Below are 22,754 nucleotides of genomic sequence, written 5' to 3'. Positions count from 1 at the left end.
ACCTTCTGATCTTTTCTAGAATATGTTTTCAACCCACTATAGTCTGCTGAAGATAATCTTTTACCCGATATTGATACCCCCAGATAATTCCATATGTCATTAGACGCATGGATACGCAAGTGGTTTTTGATCCTCAGCCCTGATAAAGCATTAACTTATTTTCGATATTTAATAACTACAATCTTAAACTAATAATACCACAAAAATTTTAAATGATGTCTCCTGACTTAATTAGTTCATGCCAAGGCTAGTAGCAACAACTAATTTTTTCGATGAAATTTGTCATTCTTTTTTATTGTTTATAGACTTTTAGTTCTCTCAGCCGGACTTGAAAATAAAAGAAGGAAAAAAGAGAGAAACCATGTACATTGGAGAAGCAAGCAATGTCAATCATCCTAGAAGATTAGTGATCACTAGAGCAAGAGCAGAGAGCTTTCGTGAATCATTTATTCTCTTTGGTCAATGATGACTTGACTTTCTTCTTGGTGAGACCCACATCAATGGATGCACTAAGATGAGTCCTCGATCAAAGTAGCATTTTGATGTGATGGAACCAACAGTATCTTTCCATGTATCAACCAAGCTAGAATGCAGGCAATTTTATCTAAATAATGCTAATTTAAAAAAATTATGAAAATAATATCCTGATGAAAGTATTTATAAAAATACTATCCAAAATAAAGTCATCCTATCTTAGAGCAATTTTTTTTGCCGACTCAGCAAATTTCATGCCATGTGAAAGGCTGAATCAGAACCAAGAGTCACCTTATTCTTCATCGAGGTTATCAACATTTGTTGCACTTACCATGTTAACATTATGAGCTTACTAGGATTTTGTTTGAAAATGTTTACAAAAATTTTTATATATGAGATCATGGGCAGTGGATCATTTAAAAAATTCATTTACATGGAGTAAGAAACAATACCAGATCTTAAATGAGAGAAGCTATTGGAGTTTGTACGTGGCAAGCAATAAAGTTGCTCTATCATAGGATGACTCTATAAGTCGCTCTACTATAAGGCAACTTATAGAGTTGCTCTATTGTAGGGCAACTTAATAAGCCACCCTACAATGGGGTGACTCTATGTTGCTAACTCCACCATCCATATAGTGTAAATTGTGGTGAGTCAGCACATAAAATCACTCTATAATAGGACGACTTTATTTTGAATAGTATTTTGATAAATATTTTGGAAAGAATATTATTTTCATATTTTTTAAAAAATTAGTATTATTTAGATAAAATTATCCAGAATGTATAGTCAAATATTCACTTGGGCATTCGTTGGTCGCACAGTCGCTTGTCTTCTTCAACAAATTGGAGATCGTCGACTGGGTGCTCACGGCATTGGCACTGGCCAACTTGGTGGTGATAACAGCTAGTCCCTAGGCATCAGCTAAGCCCCTTTTAGGATCGACACTAAGAGACATGACACAGAAGTCATGGTTGACATTAGGGCTCCTTGCTGCTACTACCTTGCATGCCTCCTCGAATCGACAAGAGAGAAGCTTTGGTTGAGGATGAAAAGGAAGCAAAGGAGAGCTATAAAAGTAGATATTATTTGTAGAGAAGAGGAGATGGGAAAGCATGGGCTAGAATGGGGAGGGGAGAGGATTGTTTTATAGGGAATTTTTGTAGATCTGAAACACGAGGATCTAGCTTTGTAATGTTTTCAGAGTAGGGTGGAAGGATTCTAGGAGGAGTAGGGCAATCAAAGTTTTCTACAGCTTTTATTGAATAGTTTTAATTTACTTATATACTTCAATAAAATACATTCTAATTAATAGTGCAATGATTAAAATTAATGGGGTGAATGAGAAGTAGAGATTTTAGGAGCTTGTGAAAAGTAATTTTAGAAAACTAACAAATGGCTCATATATATAGTATATTTAATTATAGTTTGGAACTCATAAAAATTTGGCACATCATGGATACTAAATTTATTTCTCTATTTCTAATTTTAATCATTTCAATTTACTATAGATGCTTCAATGAAATAAAAAAGAATAAGTGTAATGCATAGATGCATAGGTGAGCGAGATGGAGAGATTTTAGGAAACTATATGAATAGGGTTGGAAAAGATAACATGGCCTATCACCAGTTAAGCCTACAATAAGTAGGTTTGGGTTTGGACTACATAGGTTCGGATCATAAATAGTTCAACCTACTTAGACCATTTAATAATTCGGTCGCATTTTGGTTCCAGTCCTTTGAATCATTGAACAAGTATAACATGTTCAATAATCGGGTTGGGGTTAAGCAGGTTAAGCAAGTTATTTATCAAACATGTTAATAGGTTATATAGGTACGTAGGTTATACAGGTCATAAGGCTAAGCAGATTACCTATTTATTGAACCGGTTAAGTAGGTTGAGTTGGATTACATATTTATTAATGTAGCAAGTTCAGGTTTCAAATCTTGGTCAGTTTAATAAAAAGCTCATGTTCAGATTTGGGATTCTAACCCACCATATATCTGACTCAATCCATATATAAGCTGACCTGACTTGATTGTTGGGCTAGAAATGGGCTCCGACTAGCCTAACTTTGGATTGGGCTTTGGGCTAAGCCCAAATAATATCAAGCTGGGCTTGGTCCCATATATAGAGTCCATTATAATTTCAGGTTGGGCTCGAGTATACCAGTGGCCTGGCCCGAGCCCAAATATTCAGCCTGAGCTTGATCCTTGGCCAAAATGGTTTCGCTATTTAGGAGGAGTTAGCCCAATCCCCAAGTAGTTAGCTAGTTAATAATTAGTTTTAAGCCTGATCTTGAAGAATCTTAAAGGAGACTCCAATATAAATTAGAATTTCTCTTCCCCCATCACTAGTATTCCTTAATTCCCCATCCTCTTGAAATTTGGGGCTTAGGGTTTTAAAGTTCTCTCAGCATCCATCATTAGTTGGCCGCTCCAAGGTCCATCAGTGTTCCCTCATCGCCAGTCATCCTCATCCAACATTGTCGATTGTCGTTCACCATTAACGGTTCACCATTCGCCGTTTGTCATGCGTTAGGGCTAGTGGGCACTTCCTACCAACTCCCCCTTCTTTTTATCTTCCATTGGATTCGACGATCTTCCTCAACTACTTGCTTGCATCTGTGCGCTCCCACTAACTCTTTTCTCCCCATTGCTCTCTCTGATCCTTTGGTGTCTTGATTTAACTTTTGATGGGAAGAACTCAATCTTCCTTTTTTTTTGAAGTGCGATAGGAAGAATTCAATCGACACATCGATCTGCCACATTTCCAAGATTCACATAATTAAAGGCAAAACTCATGATCTCAAAGGTACATCCTCCATTTCTTGTGGCTAGCATCAATTTATTATGTTGAGAAGAACCCAAAACTCATGGTCTGCCACAATGCCTTGACGTTTTGTCTTGTATGGGGATTTTAAGTTTTTTAAAAATGGCCCAGAATTTTATCTAAGCCCAATTCGAAATGAGCACCAAATAATCATCACATTAAAGGGACATAAAGCTTCAAATGCACACCAAATCCTACTTGTACTGTATATTCACTATTCCATCTACATGTGTACTAATTCAAAGATTTTTCAAGTTTTCTAGCATTTGGTACAAACATGGGAAAGTTCAAAGACTTTGAAATCAAAAGATTTGGTTTATTAGCACTTTATAATATTATAAAAAATCAGCAATACTGTTTAAAAGAAGAAAATAAGTAGAAAAGAACATCATATTCATTGCCAATTAACATACATTCTTTTACAAATTAATATTAGTTTTATGAATATTGATCTTTCTCTTAATAATTTATGTTCTTATTAGGACATATTGTTTTTACTAATATCTCATTCTAAAATGGGTGAAAATGAGACCGTTGAATATATAAGGGATGAGAATGACAAAAATAAAGATACTATTGAAGATATTGAAAGTGATAGGTTTTAGAAAAAAGTCATGGGTATGGAATCATCTTATGAAGGAAAGAAAATGTGATGGATCAATAGCTATGTGTAAATATTGTATAAAGGTATTAAGTGATAGTACTAAGGAAGGAACAAGTCATCTAAAATATTATCTTGAAAATATTTACAAAAAGTATTAAAAGAATCTAGTTGATCAAATATTTATAGTAGCAAGTTCAAAAGATTCAATGAAGTCTTTTAAATTTAACCAAGAAGAGAGCAAAAAGCTTCTAGCAAAATTCATCATATGTGTCAAGCTTCTATTTTATGCTATTAAACCTCCTATTTTTTCTAATTTTATGAAATCTGTTCAACCATTGTTTAATGTTATTGGTCATAAGATAGTAAGAAGTGATTGTGCAACTTTACATCGAGAAGAAAGAAAAAAAAATAAAAGATGCATTTAAGAGATTAAGTTGCCAGATTAATTTCACTAATGATATTTGGACATCAAATTAGAAAATCGGTTATATTTCCCTTAAAGCACTTCATATTGATTTTGAATTTATTCTACATAAGAAGATAATTAGTTTCAAGAAATTAGCATACCCTCATACAAATTTTGCAATGGAAGATACTATTAGAAAGTGCCTTCTTGAATGAAAAACTGGATTCTGAAATATGTGCTATTACTTTAGATAATTACTCCACAAATGATGCCATAATTACAAGGGTTTAAGATCATTGGTGTTATGAAATATTATTTGATGGGGAGTATAGTCATATTAGATATTGTGCATATATATTAAATATTATGGTTCAGGATGGGATGAAAATAATTCATAAATCTATTGAATGTATAAGAGAGATTATTAGATATGTGTCCGCAACCCAATCTTGAATGCAAAGATTTAATAAAATTATGCAACACATGAGAGTTTCTACTACCAAAGGGCTCACTTTGGGTGTTGCTACAAGATGGAATTTCACTTATGAAATGTTAAATAATGCAATTAGTTATAAAAATATTTTTATTGTATATGCAACCAGGCATTAATGTATGCATCCCAGTAATGATGAATGAAAATAGACTGATGTGATTCTTAAATTCTTAGAAGGCTTTTCAGATGCCACTAAAATATTTTTCTGATTATAAGTGTCCCACATCTAATTTGTACCTAAAAGAAGTTTAGGGAATTAGGGCTTTGTTGATGGATGGGAGTGTTGATACTAATGATACACCAAAGCAATTGATAAATGAGATGCAAAAGAAGTTCTAAATATTGGTCTCAATGCAATATAATTTATTATTAATTGCTTCTATTTTGGATTGCTGGTCAAAGTTAATATTTATAGAGTTTTGATATCAAATGATATTTGATGTGGAGAAGAGTAAGAAGAAAATGGATGATATTCATGCTTGTCTTTATAAATTTTATGACAAATAAGTACAGCCTTCTATAGGTTCAAGTGAGCTAATATCTAATTTTGATACTTTTATTAAGTTATCTACTGGAATGAGGTTAGCTTTTGAGAAGATGTTACCCAGCTAGACAACCCAAGAGAGGAGGAGGTGAATTGAGTTTTCAAAGGTTTAAATAAAATATGTGCAATTTTTCACATAAATTAAGGGAGATTCAATGAATGAAAGCAAATAGAGAAACATAATCAAAGATAATAATGCACACACACAAATATGAAAGATTTTATAGTAGTTCAGTGCACATCAAGCATTTATGTGCATTCCTCAAGCTCCACTTAGGAATTTTTACTATAATCTCCTAATTACAATAGGATTGTTTTAGCTGGACTCACAATCCAATCCAGTTGATTTTTCAAAATCACCAGCAACAATCTTTATAAGCCTTTTTCTTTAGGCTCACAATCTAATTTTCAGGTTTGGATTAAACCTCTTCCTCAAGTTTCAGACCCTTTGAAACTTGTTACAGTAAATTTCAGTAAATAAAAATTTTACGACACAAAAAGCTCCTTAATAAGCCGATGGAAGTCATCGATGCTTGCTTGAAGAATGCTTGGATGCTTTGCATGAGATTGCACACACTCTTCTTCTTGATTGCCTTTAGAAAATTTAAGAAATTTTGAATGTAGAGTTGAAGAACACTCTTGAATGCACTCAATGCTAAATATAGGCTTCTTTTTCTTTGGATAGACTTTCTACTATTCACTAGGGTTTCTCTTAATTTTCAAACAAACCCTAGGCTTATATAGTTGTTTGATTTGAAAACTAGTTGTTTTTGCCTGTTGGAGATGGAATCTAGCTATTGTAACAACTTTTGAACATTTGTGCATCTTCATCTAAATAGTTTGTTATGGCTATCAAAAGCTCAAGAGTCGACTCGTAGAGCTCAAGAGTTGACTTATGAAGGCCAAGAGTCTACTCATATAGACTAAAAGTCAACTCACCTTCAAATCTTCAAAAATTAGTATTCTATCTTCTCTGAGAGAGTCGGCTCACCAAAGTGAAGAGTCAACTTGCAAAATCTAAGAGTCAACTTGTAGGATTCAAAAGTTAGCTCTTGTAGGATGTGCCAGAAATCAAGTCTCTGTCTCTCTCAGGGTTTTGACTCATAGGTTCCAAGAATTGACTTGTAAAGCATACCAGACTTGTGTGCTGGTCTCAATTTGTGCTAAAGTCAACTCATCCAAAGTAGGAAGTCGACTTGCCATTCTTAAGTTGATTTTTCTCAATGAATTCATCTCCAACCTTAATTTTTAAGGCTCAAAAATATTCTAAATGACTTCAAAGCTTACCAAAAGTGTTAGCATCCTATAAAAATATTCTCAACCAAGCTTCAAAGATATTAGTTTCTTTTTATACTTCAATATTGTATAATCATCACAATCATTCTTTGGATCAACAGTCTACCCCATTTGATGATGACAAAACATTGAGCATAAAGATAAAAAAATAACCAAAAGAGTTGCTCAAGAAATTATAATATGTAGCACCTTAAATTCAAATGCATCATAAGAGTATCATAAAGATAAGAAATTCAATGATTTGTACTTCAAGGATAAGAGATTTCATAACTTTTCAAAAATTTAAATAAATTCATCTCCCTTAAAAATTCCTTTAACAATTTTATCTTCCTTATTATATGATGTTTGGACATCATTTTTCTCTCCCCCTTAATGTAATATTGGAAGCTTTTAGCTACTCTCCCTTAATTCAATATCTCTTGTTTTAGATGCTCAACTTCTTTTCTCTCTTTCTTTTTCTTTCCTTTTGTTCTCATCTTTTTTTTTCTCTCCCTGATTTTGTCATCAACAAAATAGAGTCAAACAAAGATAAGCAATAGGAGAATAAAAACACCAATGATAAAATATGAGTGATTGCATTGCATAAATATTGCATTACAAAATTGTTATTGCTTTACAAATAGTTACACTGAACAATACACCAAGATATATCAGAAGCATTTAAATAACTGACAAAACAAGCAAGATAGCTGAGTAACCCAAGCATCCTACTCATCACCAAAGGGAACCTCAATGTGAGTCGAGGGAATATGCTCTAGATGAAGAGGGGGCTGCTCTCCTACTTTGAAACATTGCTGAGGGTCCTAAGCCAAAATAAGGAAAACCTACCTCTAATCTAGTAACTAGTGATCTAGAAGTAGTCTGAGGCTGAGAGGATGAAGGCTGACTAGAAGAGTGAGATCTAGGGGGTGAGGTGTGAGAGTAGCCAAAGACTCCAGCTATTGAAGAGAAAGCAATAAAGGTCTCCAGGTGGTCCTCCAAATGTCGCATAATAGCGAACAAAGTGTCAATACCACCTTGTTAAGAGAAGATCATGGAGTCAATCCTACCTCGTAGATGTGCCGCCTCCTATGCCAAATCTAATACCATAGTAGGATCATCTGATCTCTAGCTCTGTGATCACTCTAAAATCTAAACCCAATAAAGATTTGCCTCAACTCCTATTTGAGCTCATCATAATGGGTCTGTAAGTCCTACCAGATGTCATCATGCTAACATTGTAAGTCCTAACTGATCCCTAAAAGGAGTGTCCAACCTTTTAAGAATATGCTCGTCTGACACCACTAAACTATGCTACTCTGGTGCTCAAGGTGTAGGAGGGGAAGCTAGTGAAGCTACCACTACTACTGTCGGTGATGGTAGAGTCCGTGGCTCTCTCTTATCCTAAGGCTCACTAGGTCCAACCTCATCATCATCATCTCTAACGGGCTCCTACCCAAACCCCTTGCACACCCAGCTATTGGGTTTCATTAGGTGTCATGCATGTAGATTTTTTTAAAATTATTTTGAAAAATATAGCAAAAGATAGATTAAAACTACTTTTAGTCTATGCATGCACAGATCTAATTTTATACCTACAGATCCAGTTCATGTGATGAAAATAATATGAGGAGCATACATCTGATTTCAAAATCAAAAATAAAAATTGGTGATCAGATCACCTACCTGAATTGCAAAATCCTTCTTCAGTTCTAGATCTGAGGATGTCTGTAGGTTTCGTTGAAATCCACATAGGTATCCACATAGGGCTGAAGCAGATCGAAAGTGTCAGAAATCACTGAGGTGTTAGCTCTCTTTCATATCTTTACTTTACTGGTTTGGATCTGATCTTTTTCTTTGATCATTATAGAAGAGGATCTGAGGATCTACGTGTGAACTACCGTCATGCAGCATTAGAGGAATGTAGAAAGGTAATGAAGAACTCCTCCTTCCCTTTCTCTCCTTTTCCAATCTCTTCCTTGCTGATCTCTCTTTATGTGGCCGACTAGAAGGGGGGGTTTTGCGCATGTAGATGATGGAAGGAGAGGGTGCGGCACAAATGAATTAGTGATCTAATTTGTGATGTGTTGATTACTACGCCCAAAAATCCCACCCTTTTATAGATATGATCAAGGGGATCAGATACAGTTCAACTAAATTTAAACTCTTATTAGATAAGAAGTTCAAATTTATATTGAATTAATCCAATCCCATGTGGCAAGAAGAGAGAGAAGCCTAGGGAAGAGGTTGGCACCCTCTCTCCCTTTTTGCACATGCCAAAGGGATGCACACCCCTCCTTTCTACCATGAGAGAGGAGAGAGAGTCCCAATAAACTTGGGACTCTGGCATCTTTATCCAATTAGACTCGATCTGGGCTCAATCTAAGTCAGATTTGAATCCGATTCGAATCTGATTCGATCCTGATTTGTTCTAAACTCAGTCTCAATCCAATTAGGACTCAAATCTAAAATCTAAATATCTAATTAGACTCATATAAGCCAAGCCTAAATAAATTAAATCTAATTTAATTATTGAGAACTTGATCTCCAACTTGATCCATCAAATTGGATTGAACAACAATTGCAATTAGGTCCTTTTTGCCAACTATTAGCTGATCCTATACTTGTAATTTTTATAAATTGATCCAAATCATCAATCATATTGATAATTTGATCTCAGTTATCAATCACATTGATAATTTGATTATGATCCAACCATTTGATCTGATCAAAATTCTTTTGTGTGTGACCCCATAGATTTTGTTCTATCTGATAATGAGGCATATCATGATCTCCATCATAGTATCATTGTTGCTCAAAGGTAGCAACCTAAGAGGGGAGGTAAATTGAGTTCTAAATTTCTTTATCAAATTGAAATCTAAACAGTTATGTGCTCTAATTTTAGTGAGTTTAAGTGATTGTGAAGTGACTACAATATGCGATAGCGGAAACTAAGTGTAATTAAAGCTATGCAAGAATTAAAATAGTGCAAAGAAACAAACTAAAGCAAGTAAAGCAGAGCACAACTACACAAAATTTTTATAGTGGTTTGGAGCAACCGCTCCAACATCCAGTCCCCAAGGGTCCCTTGAGAATTTCACTATAATCCCTTTGATTATGGTGCATTTGTTTTATCCAAAATCACAAGCAAATCCAGTTAATTTTTCAAGATTACCAACCAAAATCTTACACTTAGTTTTTCGAGATCACTAATAATCTAGTTGGTTTTAACCCAAATGCACCAACCAAAACCTTTACAATGTCTAATTACGAACTTGGACCGGCCTATCTCCAAGTTTCTTCCCCCCAAAAAAAATTTGTAAAGAAAAAAGATACAAATGAAGGTAAATTCAACTCAAAACAAAAGTAAAATGAACTCTTTTTGAAGCATGAAGAGAAAGCTGTATAGTTTGCTCTTGAAGCTTTGTCTTCTCTTCTTTGAAGGCTAAAAGGATGCTTGAAAGATTGTGGATGATGCCTCTTGAAAGCTCTCTAATTTTGAAGCTCACGCTCCTCTCTTTTCTCTTTCTTTTGAATTTACAATGAAGCTCACACTTTTGAATAATTTTTCTTTGATATTCCACTTTTCTCTCTTTTCTTTTGATTCTCCACCTTTAAATAAGCTGGCTGAAGATGGAGATTGGACCATGGAGGAATTGAACTAATCATTGGAGTGAAAATCAGCCCATTGGAGAAGTACAGAAAACCAGCCATTGGAGCCTATCTTGAGCTTGGGGTCGACTCCTTTTCCATTGGGGTTGACTCCAATTGCCTTCGAGTTGACTCAAATTGATCTCAAGTCGGCTTGATCACAGAGTCTAAAAATCAACTTTCTATTTCTCTGAGAGAGCCGGCTCGAATTTTCTTCGAGTCGGCCCAGATTTTCTTTGAATCGGCTCGGCTACGTGCTAGTACTATCCAACAAGCCAGAGTTGACTCCAATCTTCGTGGGGTCGACTCCAATTCTCCTGAAACTTGAAATTACTTATTTTAATGCTTATTTCAGTGATAAGTTTGAAACTTAAAAATTCTTCTTTAAAATCCTTGACTTAGTTAATCTTGAGGAGATCTTTCTTATGGATTGTTTCTTTAATTTAAACTTCTAAAAAGACCTACAACCACTCTTGAAACACAAGATTAGATACATAATATACTTAAAGTTTGGTGATCATCAAAATCAATCACGGGATTAACAATCTCCTCCTTTTGGATGATGGCAAAACATTTGAGTATATGCTAAAGAAATAAATAATATATTTTAAAAAATAAAAATAATGTATCATGAAGTAATTACTTAAGCACAAAAATACATACTTCAAGGAGATTTTTAACAAGCCTTCAATTTATTGTACATCATTAGTTTATTATATATTATTGCATATACTCATATCAAAATAATAGGTCAATTCAAATCAATGAGTATCAAGACTTCAAGCATCAAAACTTTGAGTTTCTTAAGCATCAATCCTTCAAGCATATACTCAACATGCTTCTCTCCCTTTTTGACAACATCAAAAAGATCATGAGAAGGATCAAGAAATATCATCAAATCAATTGAAATTCAAAAAAATATATCAAATTCAAAAAAATTTTAATTTTAAAAACATATGAATTTCAACTTTATGGGATATTTAATACCAAAATAAGTATGTTTGATACCAAATTCATATTGATACCACTCTCCCCCATTCTAAATGAATTAAATTTAGATTTTTCAAATTGATATTGAGAAATAGAGTGTTTCAAGACAATTGAGCATATTTGATACCAAATTAGGTATGTCCGATGTCAAATTCACATCGATATCAATTTAGATTTTTAAAAGATGGAGTTTTTTAAGTAAAATATATCAAAATTTTTTTGATATCAATTTTAATATTAGTTCTTTTCTTTTCTCAAGAGATTTTAGTTAATTAAACTTTAAAAAGGTATGTATCAAAAATGTATCAAAGATAGTATCATTAAAAATAATTTTAGTCAAGTGAGCTAAAAATAATTTTATAAGGATCTTACATTGTACATTAAAAATTTTATAAATTTACTTTTAAGAGTAAGAATGAGTTTTCAATTCAATTCAACTCCAAAAATGTCAAGAATGTTCATGCAAATCAAATTATGAAATCAGCATATTAACGATTCCACTTTAACCAAGGTTCAATATTGGGGAATAATTTATTTGTCTGATACTATTTTAAATCAACAACACTTTAAATTGAGTAAATTAAATTGAATAAATATATGAAAGCATAAATTGAGAAGACTATAAGGCATTTGATGGAAAGTTTAAAATCAATACAATAAATCTCAAAATAAGATAATTGATTGAGAATTTAAGATCAAAAATTTATTAATATTTTCAATCAAATCAAATTAGTTAACTTTCAGCCAGTGTCTCTCCTCTAAAAATCTTATTATATGATATTTTCTCCCCCTCAATTTTATAATTGTTACTGAATAAGTTTTAATAGTCGAGCTTTTTCTCTCTCTTTTTTTTTTACATTAAGCATCGAGTAGATTCTTAAATTTAGTTTCAAAATTATCTTAAACTTGATAGATCCCAAAGAGAGAGAACTTTTCAAAATTGAGCATGTTGAGTAGATGATTCAAAGCAAGACATATGTCATATTTAATTTTGTAAAAAGTATTTCTTTTTCTTCTAAAGAAGTATTAAGCAATTTGATTTATACAGGTACCAATCTTTAGAATATATCTCATAGGTATAATGTCAAGGTTATACAAAATATATTTGAGATAGAGCAATCTTTTTATTTTGCCAAAAGGTTTGAGCAATTGAATATAGAACAATATATGATACCAATTATGAAAATATGATACCCATAATCCATCTGATACCAATTATGAAAATATGATACCAATTATGAAAATAATCTTCTTTATGCTATTAATCCTGAAAACCAATCCGAATGGTAACTTTTTTGAAAAAAAAATTTGATACCAAATGAAATAAAATTTAGTTCAAATCAAAGTTTTCTTAAAGGTTTAATGCCACATAAAGATCAAAGAAAAAGATTTAGATTCATTACTTGAACAAAACAAAGATTCATATTTTCAAATTCAGTTTGATATAAATTATGAAAAGCATTTATAAAAAAATGACCAATTGATGCAAAATGTTTCTGATATTAGTTAATTATCAAAATGTTGATACGATTAAATCATGTAAAGTGTGAATGATGAAATCAAGTACAAATGATTTTTCATAAACAAATCAAAACAATAGAGGTGTACAAATAAATCAATAATTTCTATTTTCATTAAGTTCCAAAGTAATTTCTCCTTTAAGTTCTACTAATGTTATCTCTCCTTTTTTTAGAGTTAGTACCAAATGATTCACTTAACTTGATACTCCTCTTTATTCTTCCAAACTATGCATATTTAATTAATTTCAAAGGTATTTATATAAGATGATGTATACATGTAGAACAACCAAAAATTGGATTGCTAGAAAAACTATGATTCTACAATGAAGGTCCTAGCATCCTAACAAAATGATCTAGAGGCTCTAAGATGATGGACCAGGCTGGGAAGGGGATGGTGATCTGGTGGCTCTGGATGATTGGTCCGGAGAGTCTATTTCCTACTGAAGCAAGTCTCTAAAATTTCTCTCTCATCAAGGTGAAGGTCTCTAATGCTAATTGCTAAAACTCTGCTTTGACCTTGCTGATGACTCGAGAGGAGATCCTCTCAACCAGTGCATCCTCATCCAATCTGAGATATAATTTATCTAAACCTTGTGGATGGTCTAACTGTGTCTCTACAGCCTAAATGATTGGTTTCTCAGCACGAGTATTAGTCAGTGGAACTGCAGCTGGAGCCTCATCAAAAATTGTATCCTCATCATCCCTCTGAGCATGTCTCCTGATCCAACAAGCCTTGTGTCTTTTTGATTCCATCCGTCGAAGTGAACGTTCATTGTATGTGTCAGTATATAACAATACTCAAGAGATCCTACCATCAAAATCTACCATGTGCTCCGAGAATATGAGTGTCAATGTGATGCCATAAGGTAGAAAAGTCCTAGATTCATTGATGATGGAGATGTTCTTCGATTGCTCCTTTGCTTGGACCATCTTTCTTGCACCATGGGAGAAGATGATAGGCTAGGTCATGAAGATTCCATATGTGAGTGCTTAGCCCATTGAACCACAGACTTTCAAGGTGCCATAGATACCAAATCATTAAAAATGGGACAAGATTTAAGTGGAGAGAGGATGCATTAGGTAGTGGAATATTTGGGGGAAGCTCTGCTTCAAAATAGAAAAGATTGAAGGAACAGGGAAAAAGAGACGAACCATTTTGACTGCTTTTTAGCCCGTGAGTCAACTTTTCTAATTTTCAAGTCGACTCCTTGAAATAGCTCAAAGGAGTCTTGAATCAAGAAAACGATATGCAATCAAATTATGGGCCAAAAATGATATTTAAATCAAATTTGAGATTCAAAAATTTTGGTCAATTAAGAGTAAGATAATTAATCAAATTGAGGATATCAAGAAAAGGGAATCTAGATAAAAGCTCTATGTGTTTTGGTTTAATGAAAAAAATTTTAAATTCTTATGGGTAAACCTAAGATGCAATATAATATAATAAGCATTTGAGTTTTATGATTGAGTATCTTATCTTCAAGTATTTATTTCATGCACTTATTAGGAGAATTATGATAATTTAGCATCTTATGTGGGGGATGTCAAAACTAATAATTTTTGTGATCAAAAACATTCATAGTCAACTAAGCTTCTTTTAATTTAGATTTATCAATTACAAATTTTGATATGGAAAGTTATGCTGAATTTTACGATAAGTTCATTTCAAATTGATTCAAAACATAAAACATGGAGGAGAGCCTATTGAGTTTTAAAATCAAACCATTCAAATCATTGTAAACATCAAAATCAATCATACTAATCTTATCAAAACATGAAAAGTATTTCAAGCAAGTAAACATAATATGAAACCATATAGATAGATCATCAATAGAATCAATCAAATAAGCATTGATGGGATGATGTGAGAAAAGTTTAGATTTTACCAATATCATCACCCATCCAAGTCCATTTCCAAGGCATCCATTCACAAGAATTTTATCTTTTTATTTTATTGGATCCTTAGTGTACCTACAAAATTATTTACTAACTTTTGGTACCCAAGTTATCTTGGATCCATGGAGGTTAGAGTACATAGTTTCTTTTGGAATCTAAATTTATTTAATAGAAGTTTGGCCAATTCTTTTGATATTACATTCAAAAATTTTATGGCCAACTTTATTATATTTAAAATACTTGATTGAAGGATTTTCAATTGAAGCTTTGTTGAGCATGTTTTTGATAAATTTTTGTTTTCTTACTGAGTTATAACCAATTCTGAATTTGTCAAAAATAGCTCTTTGATTATTTAAAATGGCTTGAAGCTTTTGTGATCTAATTGTAAATTTTTCAAGTATAGACTTCAAGCTTATACTCTCTTTCTTTAATTTGGTATTTTCATCCAAAAGAGATTTTTCAGATTTACCTTTTTCTTTAGCAAAAAATCTGAATCTTTTAAGTTCTTCTTTCAACTTGAGATTTTCTTCAATCATAGATTTTCATGTTGTGAAAATCTTTCTTTTTCTTTAACTAAGAATTTTTTAGATTCAACCATATTATCCCTTTCCTTAGTTAGAGTTTTAATTTTTTTCAAGAAATCTTCCTTTTCTTTGGCCAAATTTTTTATATCTTTCAAAAGATCATCTTTTTCAACCAAGATTTTATTTTTCTCTTCAGCTAAAGATTGATTAAATCTTTTAAGCTTTTTGTATTTTAGCCTTAACTTTTTATATTCATCTATTAAGTCATTAAAGGCTTCAAATAATTCATCAAAAGTAATTTCAGAAGAGTTTTCAAGATTTACCTCATCATCATTTTGAGCCATGAGGCAAGGATTTGCAATATGTTCCTTCCTCTTTTTCATTTTTTGTTTCTTTACTTTGCTCTCCTTTAATTGATGGTTTCTTTCTTCTTTCTTTCTTCTTTTTCTTGTTCTTTTCATCCTTATGAGCCATGAGGCATAGGTTGGGGTGAGCTTTCTTTTCTTCTTAAAAGTTTAATGTTTCTCTGTGATTTGCTCCCTCATAGATTGCTTTCAATTTTTTGTAAACTTCTTTCACTGACATGCATGAAGAAGTTAAATTAAATTCATTAATATCTAAAGAACAGTAGAGTATATTCATGGCCTTAGCATTAAGTTAGGCCATTTTTTTATTATGTTCAATCAATGCATTGGGTGTATGTGCCCCATATATTATAATCTTTCATCTATTATAATCAATGCATTGAGGGTGTCTGCACCATCTACTATAATCTTGTGCTTGTATAAAAATTTTCATACATATTTTCCAAAATGTGTAGTTTGTGCTATTAAAAAGTGTAGGTCTTGAAATTGTTTGTCCTTCGGTAAATAAAAAATCACTTAAGATTGCCATGATCTTTAGCTCTAGACCACTAGGTCAATAATTAATAATAGAGCACCTACTCTGCACTTATTTCCTAGAGGTAGCAACCCAAGAGGGGGAGGGGGTTGAATTGGGTTCTAAAAATTTCTATGCCAAATTGAAATCTAAACAATTATGTGCTCTAATTTAAGTGAGTTTAAGTGATTGTGAAGTGACTACAATATGCAACAGTGGAAACCAAATGTAATTAAAGCTATGCAAGAATTAAAATAGTGCAAAGCAACAAATTAAAGCAAGTAAAGTAGATATAAAAGAGCACAGCACAAACACACAAAATTTTTATAGTAGTTTGGAGTAACCCACTCCTAGGTCCACTTCTCAAGAGCCCCTTGGAAATTTTACTATAATCTCTCTAATTGTAGTGCATTTGTTTACCCAAAATTACAAACAAACTCAATTAGTTTTCTAGGATCACCAACCAAAATCTTACATCGTTAGTTTTCTCGGATCACTAACAACCCAGTTGCTTTTAACCTAGGTGCACCAACCAAAAAAATCTTTACAACATCCAATTATAGGCTTGAACTATCCTATTCCCAAGTTTCTTTCTCTCAAAGAAACATGTAAAAAAATAAAGATACAAATGAAGGTAAATCCAGCTCAAAACAAAAATAAAATGAACTCTTTTTGAAGTGCAAAGAGAAGGCTGTATGGTTTGCCCTTGAAGCTTTGTCTTCTCTTTCTTGAAGGCTAAGAAGATACTTGAAAGATTGTGGATGATGCTTCTTGAAAGCTCTCTAATTTTGAAGCTCACACTCATCTTTTTTCTCCTTCTTTTGGATTTACAATGAAGCTCATACTTTTGAATGATTTTTCTTTGATAATCTACTTTTCTCTCTTTTCTTTTGATTCTCTACCTTTAAATAAGCTTCACATTAGTTGGAGACGAAGATTAGACCATCGGATGGGTTGAACTAGCCGTTGGAGTAGAAATCAGCTTATTAAAGAAGTGCAGAAAACTAGCCGTTGGAGCCTGTTTCGAGCTTGGGGCTGACTCCTTTTCTATTGGAGTCAACTCTAGTTGCCTTCAAGTTGGCTAGAACAGGTCTCGAGTCGGCTCAATCACAGGGTCTAAAAAATTAGTCTTTTGTTTCTCTAAGAGAGCCGGCTCAGATCTTCTTTGAGTCGGCTTAACTGCGTGCCAGCATTATCCCAATGTGCTAGAGTCAGCTCTAATCTTTCTGGGTTCGACTTCAATCCTCCTGATATTGAAAATTATGTTTCAAAGCCAATCATCAATCTGTTGATAGTTATGCTCTTGTATATAAATTATATATGGATTATATTTAATAAATATTATTTAGCTTTTTCATCACATTATGTACATCTTCTTATTTGAACTCTTGTGTTGTGATGAAGTTCCTAGGACTATTTTAATCGATATAGGAGGATATATCATTTAGTCCTTAAACCTATTCATGACCAAATGATACGCTATTACTAGGATGATAGCGATTATCAAGTGTTAGTCATTGTGTGCCATATGGGTTAGTATCCTCATAACCAAAAAGTGTGGTGACACTGATGTGGCATGCAGGTGAGATGTAGAAGTATATCTCACTAAATATGATCAAATGCAGAGCATTCTACTGTCAAGAATAGCTTACAAAAGATATGGATATAAGTGTCCCTTCGATCTGAGATTACCTAGTGACTTGCAAGTAACTCACTGTGCTTTGGTGTCAGACTATTAGAATTTCTAATTCAGTGATAAAAAAATTTTAGGCACAGTCAAGTACTTGCGAAGTTGGTTTATGAGTCAAGATAAAATTGATCCCTACAAATTATAGGAGTAAGTTCATCACTATATTTTATTTCAGTAAAACTTTGGCTAGGATAATTCATATGATAGATTTGAAAGGCTAAAATACAATGTGGATAACTCATTCAGGATTGACAGTTAAATCCCAGATCATCCTGAGCTTCAGATCTGTGTGTGCCATCATGTATCTCATACATTAATCAAAATTCAGATCTAGACAAAATTTTAGATCTTATGCATGCCTCTTATATATCTCATACATAAATTAAAAATATTTCTAAAAAAATTTTAGACCTAAGCATACCATCATACATCACATATACAATTTACAAAATCAGATCTTAAATAAATTTTAGATCTAATTCAAGCATCCATATTTCTCATGTATCAATAGAAATCAGATTTTGAAATTTTGTTTCAAAAATTATTATTATTTTCGTACATATGAACATATGGCTCTGATACCACTGTTGAATTTTGGTATGATGCTGGTGTATGCAGATTTCAAAAATCTTTTTGAATAAGCATACAGTGTAATAATATATCAAAACTTCTTTTAGTCTAAGCATGCATATATGCAATCAAAGAACCTAAAGATCTAGTATATATGCTGAAAATAATACATGCTGATTTTAATCTGAAAATAAAACTATATGATCAAATCATATACCTATTCCATTTTTTCTTTCTTCATCCTTGGATTTAGAAGAAGAATCGGTTCAACTCTAGCCATGCAAATATTGGGCCTCTATGGATATCCACGTGAGAACAAGAAGGATTGATCCTTTTGATTTCTTCACATGCAATTGATCAACTCTTAATCAATCTTTGGACCTCTAGATTAACTTCTTGATCAGCCTTTTCCCTTACCTTGGATCTTCCTTGATGCAGATCAGCCACCAACCAAAGAGAGGAAGAAAGAGGGGACGCCCAACTAGATTTTGGGCATAAAGAAGTGGACGCCCAACCCTTTGGGCATTGGAGAAAGAGAGGGAGAGAGGGGAGGCATGGAGACACTCGAAGGAGCTGGTTTAAGGCCTTTTTAGTTATTCCATAAGGCTAAGAAGGGGTCCCTTTAAATAGGCCTAGAATTGAAGTCCAAACCAAACTCCAATCTTTGTTTAAAGAGGATTTCTAATCTCATTAGGAGTCCTTTTAAACCCTTAGACCTATTAATTAATTCTTATCTCATAAGGAAAGGAGAGGGGGTGCCAACTATTGGTGCCCACAAGGAGTCCTTATGCCACAAGGGGATGGGGCACACTGTCCCATAGCCCCATGCCCTAATCAGATTTAAGGGGGCATGGTCCCTCTAATTGATTCTCATATAATGCATCCAATTTAATCAAATCATATGGCACATTAAGGCTTAATCCAAAGCATGTTGGCGCCCAACAATTGAGCTCCATGAACCCAATTCCAATTCCAATTTGGATTAGGTTTAATGCATGTAACTTAACTTGATCTAATCTTTATCAAATAAGAAATCCAAGTTCAAAGAAGAATTGGGTTTAACTATGTGCTAGCAAGGCTTTCTTAAACTCAAAAGAATTTTTTTAAATCCTAATCTAATTAGGACTTCTCAAGTCTAATTGATCAATCCAAATTAGTTCCCTTATTTGTATGATCCATAGGTTTAATTCTATCTGGAAGTAAGATATACTATGATCTTTATCACAGTATCATTAAAACTCTTTTCAATAGGTTAGAACAATTTCACTCTAACTCAATAAGGGTCGTCGATCCAGAATAATTTTAATAAACTCTCACAATCCATCAGTGACACCTAGCAATATGTATTGAAAAGTCTATGAAACTGAATAACGAACCTCAAGGTATAGTTTTCATATGAACAAGTCCTTCTGTCGTGAGTCCCAAGTTGATGGCAGGTCATAGATAAATCATCAAATCTTGATAGCTGTCATATGATAGATTCAATTAGTTCAAGTTTAAATAGTAATTTTTATAAAAAAAATTTTCTATCAATCACACTGCTATAGCCACAAACTTATGAAAAAATCTCTCAAATCACATAGGACCACTTCTTTCTATCCAGATCAATAGATTCCATCTAGATGCCCATCCTACTTCTACAGTGGATCAATTATCGTCAACATATACTACAAAGATTCGAATGGCGAGAGTCAATATTTTTATATAGTCAAACTTCAACAGCCTCATCATGAGCAATCATGACACCGCAGGTCAAAGGACTACTCATACAACAATAGCATTGAGATGATCACTGACGAACAAATAAAAATTTATGTGATCTCTCATATGATCATACTTAGTAGTAGTTATTCTCTAACAACTATCCATACTTACCGTTCAGTGTCTCTACACTGTAGACTAAAGACTCATCTATCTTGAAAAAAATAATCTGTGCATCGATCTATCCAGATCGATTATCATCCTCATGATGATACTATGATTAAGAGTAATTTAAAAATTAATTATACATGCCTCTAATTCTCAACACCTTAAGAATATATGTCGTAAGAATTAATTCTTCGAATGATTCAAGGATACATCATAGTTGAATGAAAAATAAATGCTACCCATTTATTGATCAAATCAATATTTTAAGTATAAATTTATGTTCTAGATAAATACAATGCATTAGCCATATTGACTTCTTGGACATACATCTAACAAATATTCTCAAGAGTTGAGAATTTAAGGTATGTGTCATTGGTGATTAATTTTTAAACTACTCGAGATTGATAGATCATTATGGAGATGGTGATTGCTCTAGATGATTAGTGCATGGATCACTTTTCTTTTAGGATAGACAAATCTCGAGTCTATAATGTAGGGACACTGGAGCGAGAGTATAGGTGGTTATTAGAGAACAAGGGTACCAAACATGACTAACACAAAAAGTTACTTGGATGTCTACTCACTCGTCAGTGACTTGCTCAATGCTGCAGTAGTGTGACTAGTTCTTTGACCTATCGTGCTTCAGCTATTCACAATGGGATTACTGTAGTTTGACTATATGTAAACTTAATCTCCTAGCCACGTGAGTCCTTACGGTGTATGTTGGCTGTAGTAGGTTTATTGTAGAATAGGATGAGCACCTATATGGGATCTATCATCCTTGGTAGATAAGAGACTTAGTTTTATGTGATTTATGAGATCGAGTTTAAAAAATCTAAAAATCTTAGCCAGGATAGTGTGAATATGAAAAAGAATTTTTATAGTTTTTACATCAAAAATTTAAGTCAAATAAATTTGACATATGATAGATGATGGGGCTTGATGAGAAATCTATAACCTCCATCTTGTTGGAACCCTTGATAGAAGGATTGTATCATACGGTAACTGCACCTAGAGATTTATCTATTCTATTCTATTGAAATATCACTACAAGCTGCTAGGCATCACTGATGGATTATGAGATTTTTAAGAATTATTTTGATGATCAATAATTCTCATAGAGAGAGTTAGAATTATTTCAATCCACTGAAAGAAGTTTCGATGATATTTGTGATGGAGATCATAATATGTCTCACTACCAAACAATATGGTATCACACACAAAAAAAAATAAGTTAAGGATTTATAATTGAGCTTGAGAAGTCTTAATCAGATTAGGATTTATGAAATCTTAAAGGGTTTTGGAATACCATACTAGCACATGGTTAAACTCTAGATTCCCCATGTCATTAGGATTCCTTATTCAATAAAGATTTTATTTTTGATTTTAGCATGCATCCCGTTATTGATTGTGTCAAGAGAGTGAGAGAGGGTGCCATGAGTTTGAGTCCTCTTCAAATTAGGATTTGAGGAATTAAAAGGATTGAGATAAATCAAAAGGTTTGAATTAGTCAATGCCAAAAAAAAATAAGTTAAGGATTTATAATTGAGCTTGAGAAGTCTTAATCAGATTAGGATTTATGAAATCTTAAAGGGTTTTGGAATACCATACTAGCACATGGTTAAACTCTAGATTCCCCATGTCATTAGGATTCCTTATTCAATAAAGATTTTATTTTTGATTTTAGCATGCATCCAGTTATTGATTGTGTCAAGAGAGTGAGAGAGGGTGCCATGAGTTTGAGTCCTCTTCAAATTAGGATTTGAGGAATTAAAAGGATTGAGATAAATCAAAAGGTTTGATTTAGTCAATGCCTTATGGGACGGGGACTTTTATTTGTTATGAGATTAGATCTCATAATTAAAACACAAACCACCTAGTCTTGAGCCCTTTTTGTGTGCCACATTCTCACACCCAAGAGGGGATTTCACATCAGATAGAGAGAGGGCACAAGGTGTTTTAGGAGTAGAAAGAATCTTGCTTTTCTTGAATCCTCACGCAACAGCCTTGATGCCATCTATATTCACATGCACCCCTTTTCCATATTTGGCAAGTTTCTCATGCCAAAAGGACTCCCTCTTGTGCCCCTTATTCTGATTTAATAGGGAGTTTAATTTGGTTGGGACTCTTGGACGCCCAAGAGCCCAAGGCATGCTAGGTCTCTGCACCTATTTAAGGGCTGAAATGTGTGGTTCAAGGTGGTAAGAAAAATCAGATAACCAGCACCTCCTCCTCTCCTCATCTCTCTCTCTCGCTGAAGGTGGGATGCCCAAAGAGTTTGGGTGGTTGAGATTAGATTTCTCTATCTTCCTTTTGCATCTGACGATCAAGAGTTGGCACATAACAAAAGGTTGCCATCAAAATTTAGCATGCTGATTTCCTTGAGAAGGAAATTGAAATCAATTGGTGAGATCTCTTGACTTTTCCTATGTGGATATACGTAGAGACTGGATGCTTGTGTGGCTTCATAGGAATCGAGAAGACATTCACGATCATCAAATTACGGTGAAGAACTATCCGTGCAAAGGTGAAGATC

The 22,754-nt window shown here is 33.3% G+C and overlaps 1 pseudogene; it reads right to left on the bottom strand.

Annotated features, from left to right (window-relative positions):
* Window positions 1-390: 390 nt before the first annotated feature.
* LOC140859278 (putative invertase inhibitor) lies at window positions 391-3,009 on the bottom strand (annotated as a pseudogene).
* Window positions 3,010-22,754: the final 19,745 nt, after the last annotated feature.

The sequence above is a fragment of the Elaeis guineensis genome, chromosome 7, assembly GCF_000442705.2.
Source record: "Elaeis guineensis isolate ETL-2024a chromosome 7, EG11, whole genome shotgun sequence".
NCBI classification, from domain to species: Eukaryota; Viridiplantae; Streptophyta; class Magnoliopsida; order Arecales; family Arecaceae; genus Elaeis; species Elaeis guineensis.
This window is presented reverse-complemented; position numbering and strand designations above follow the sequence as displayed.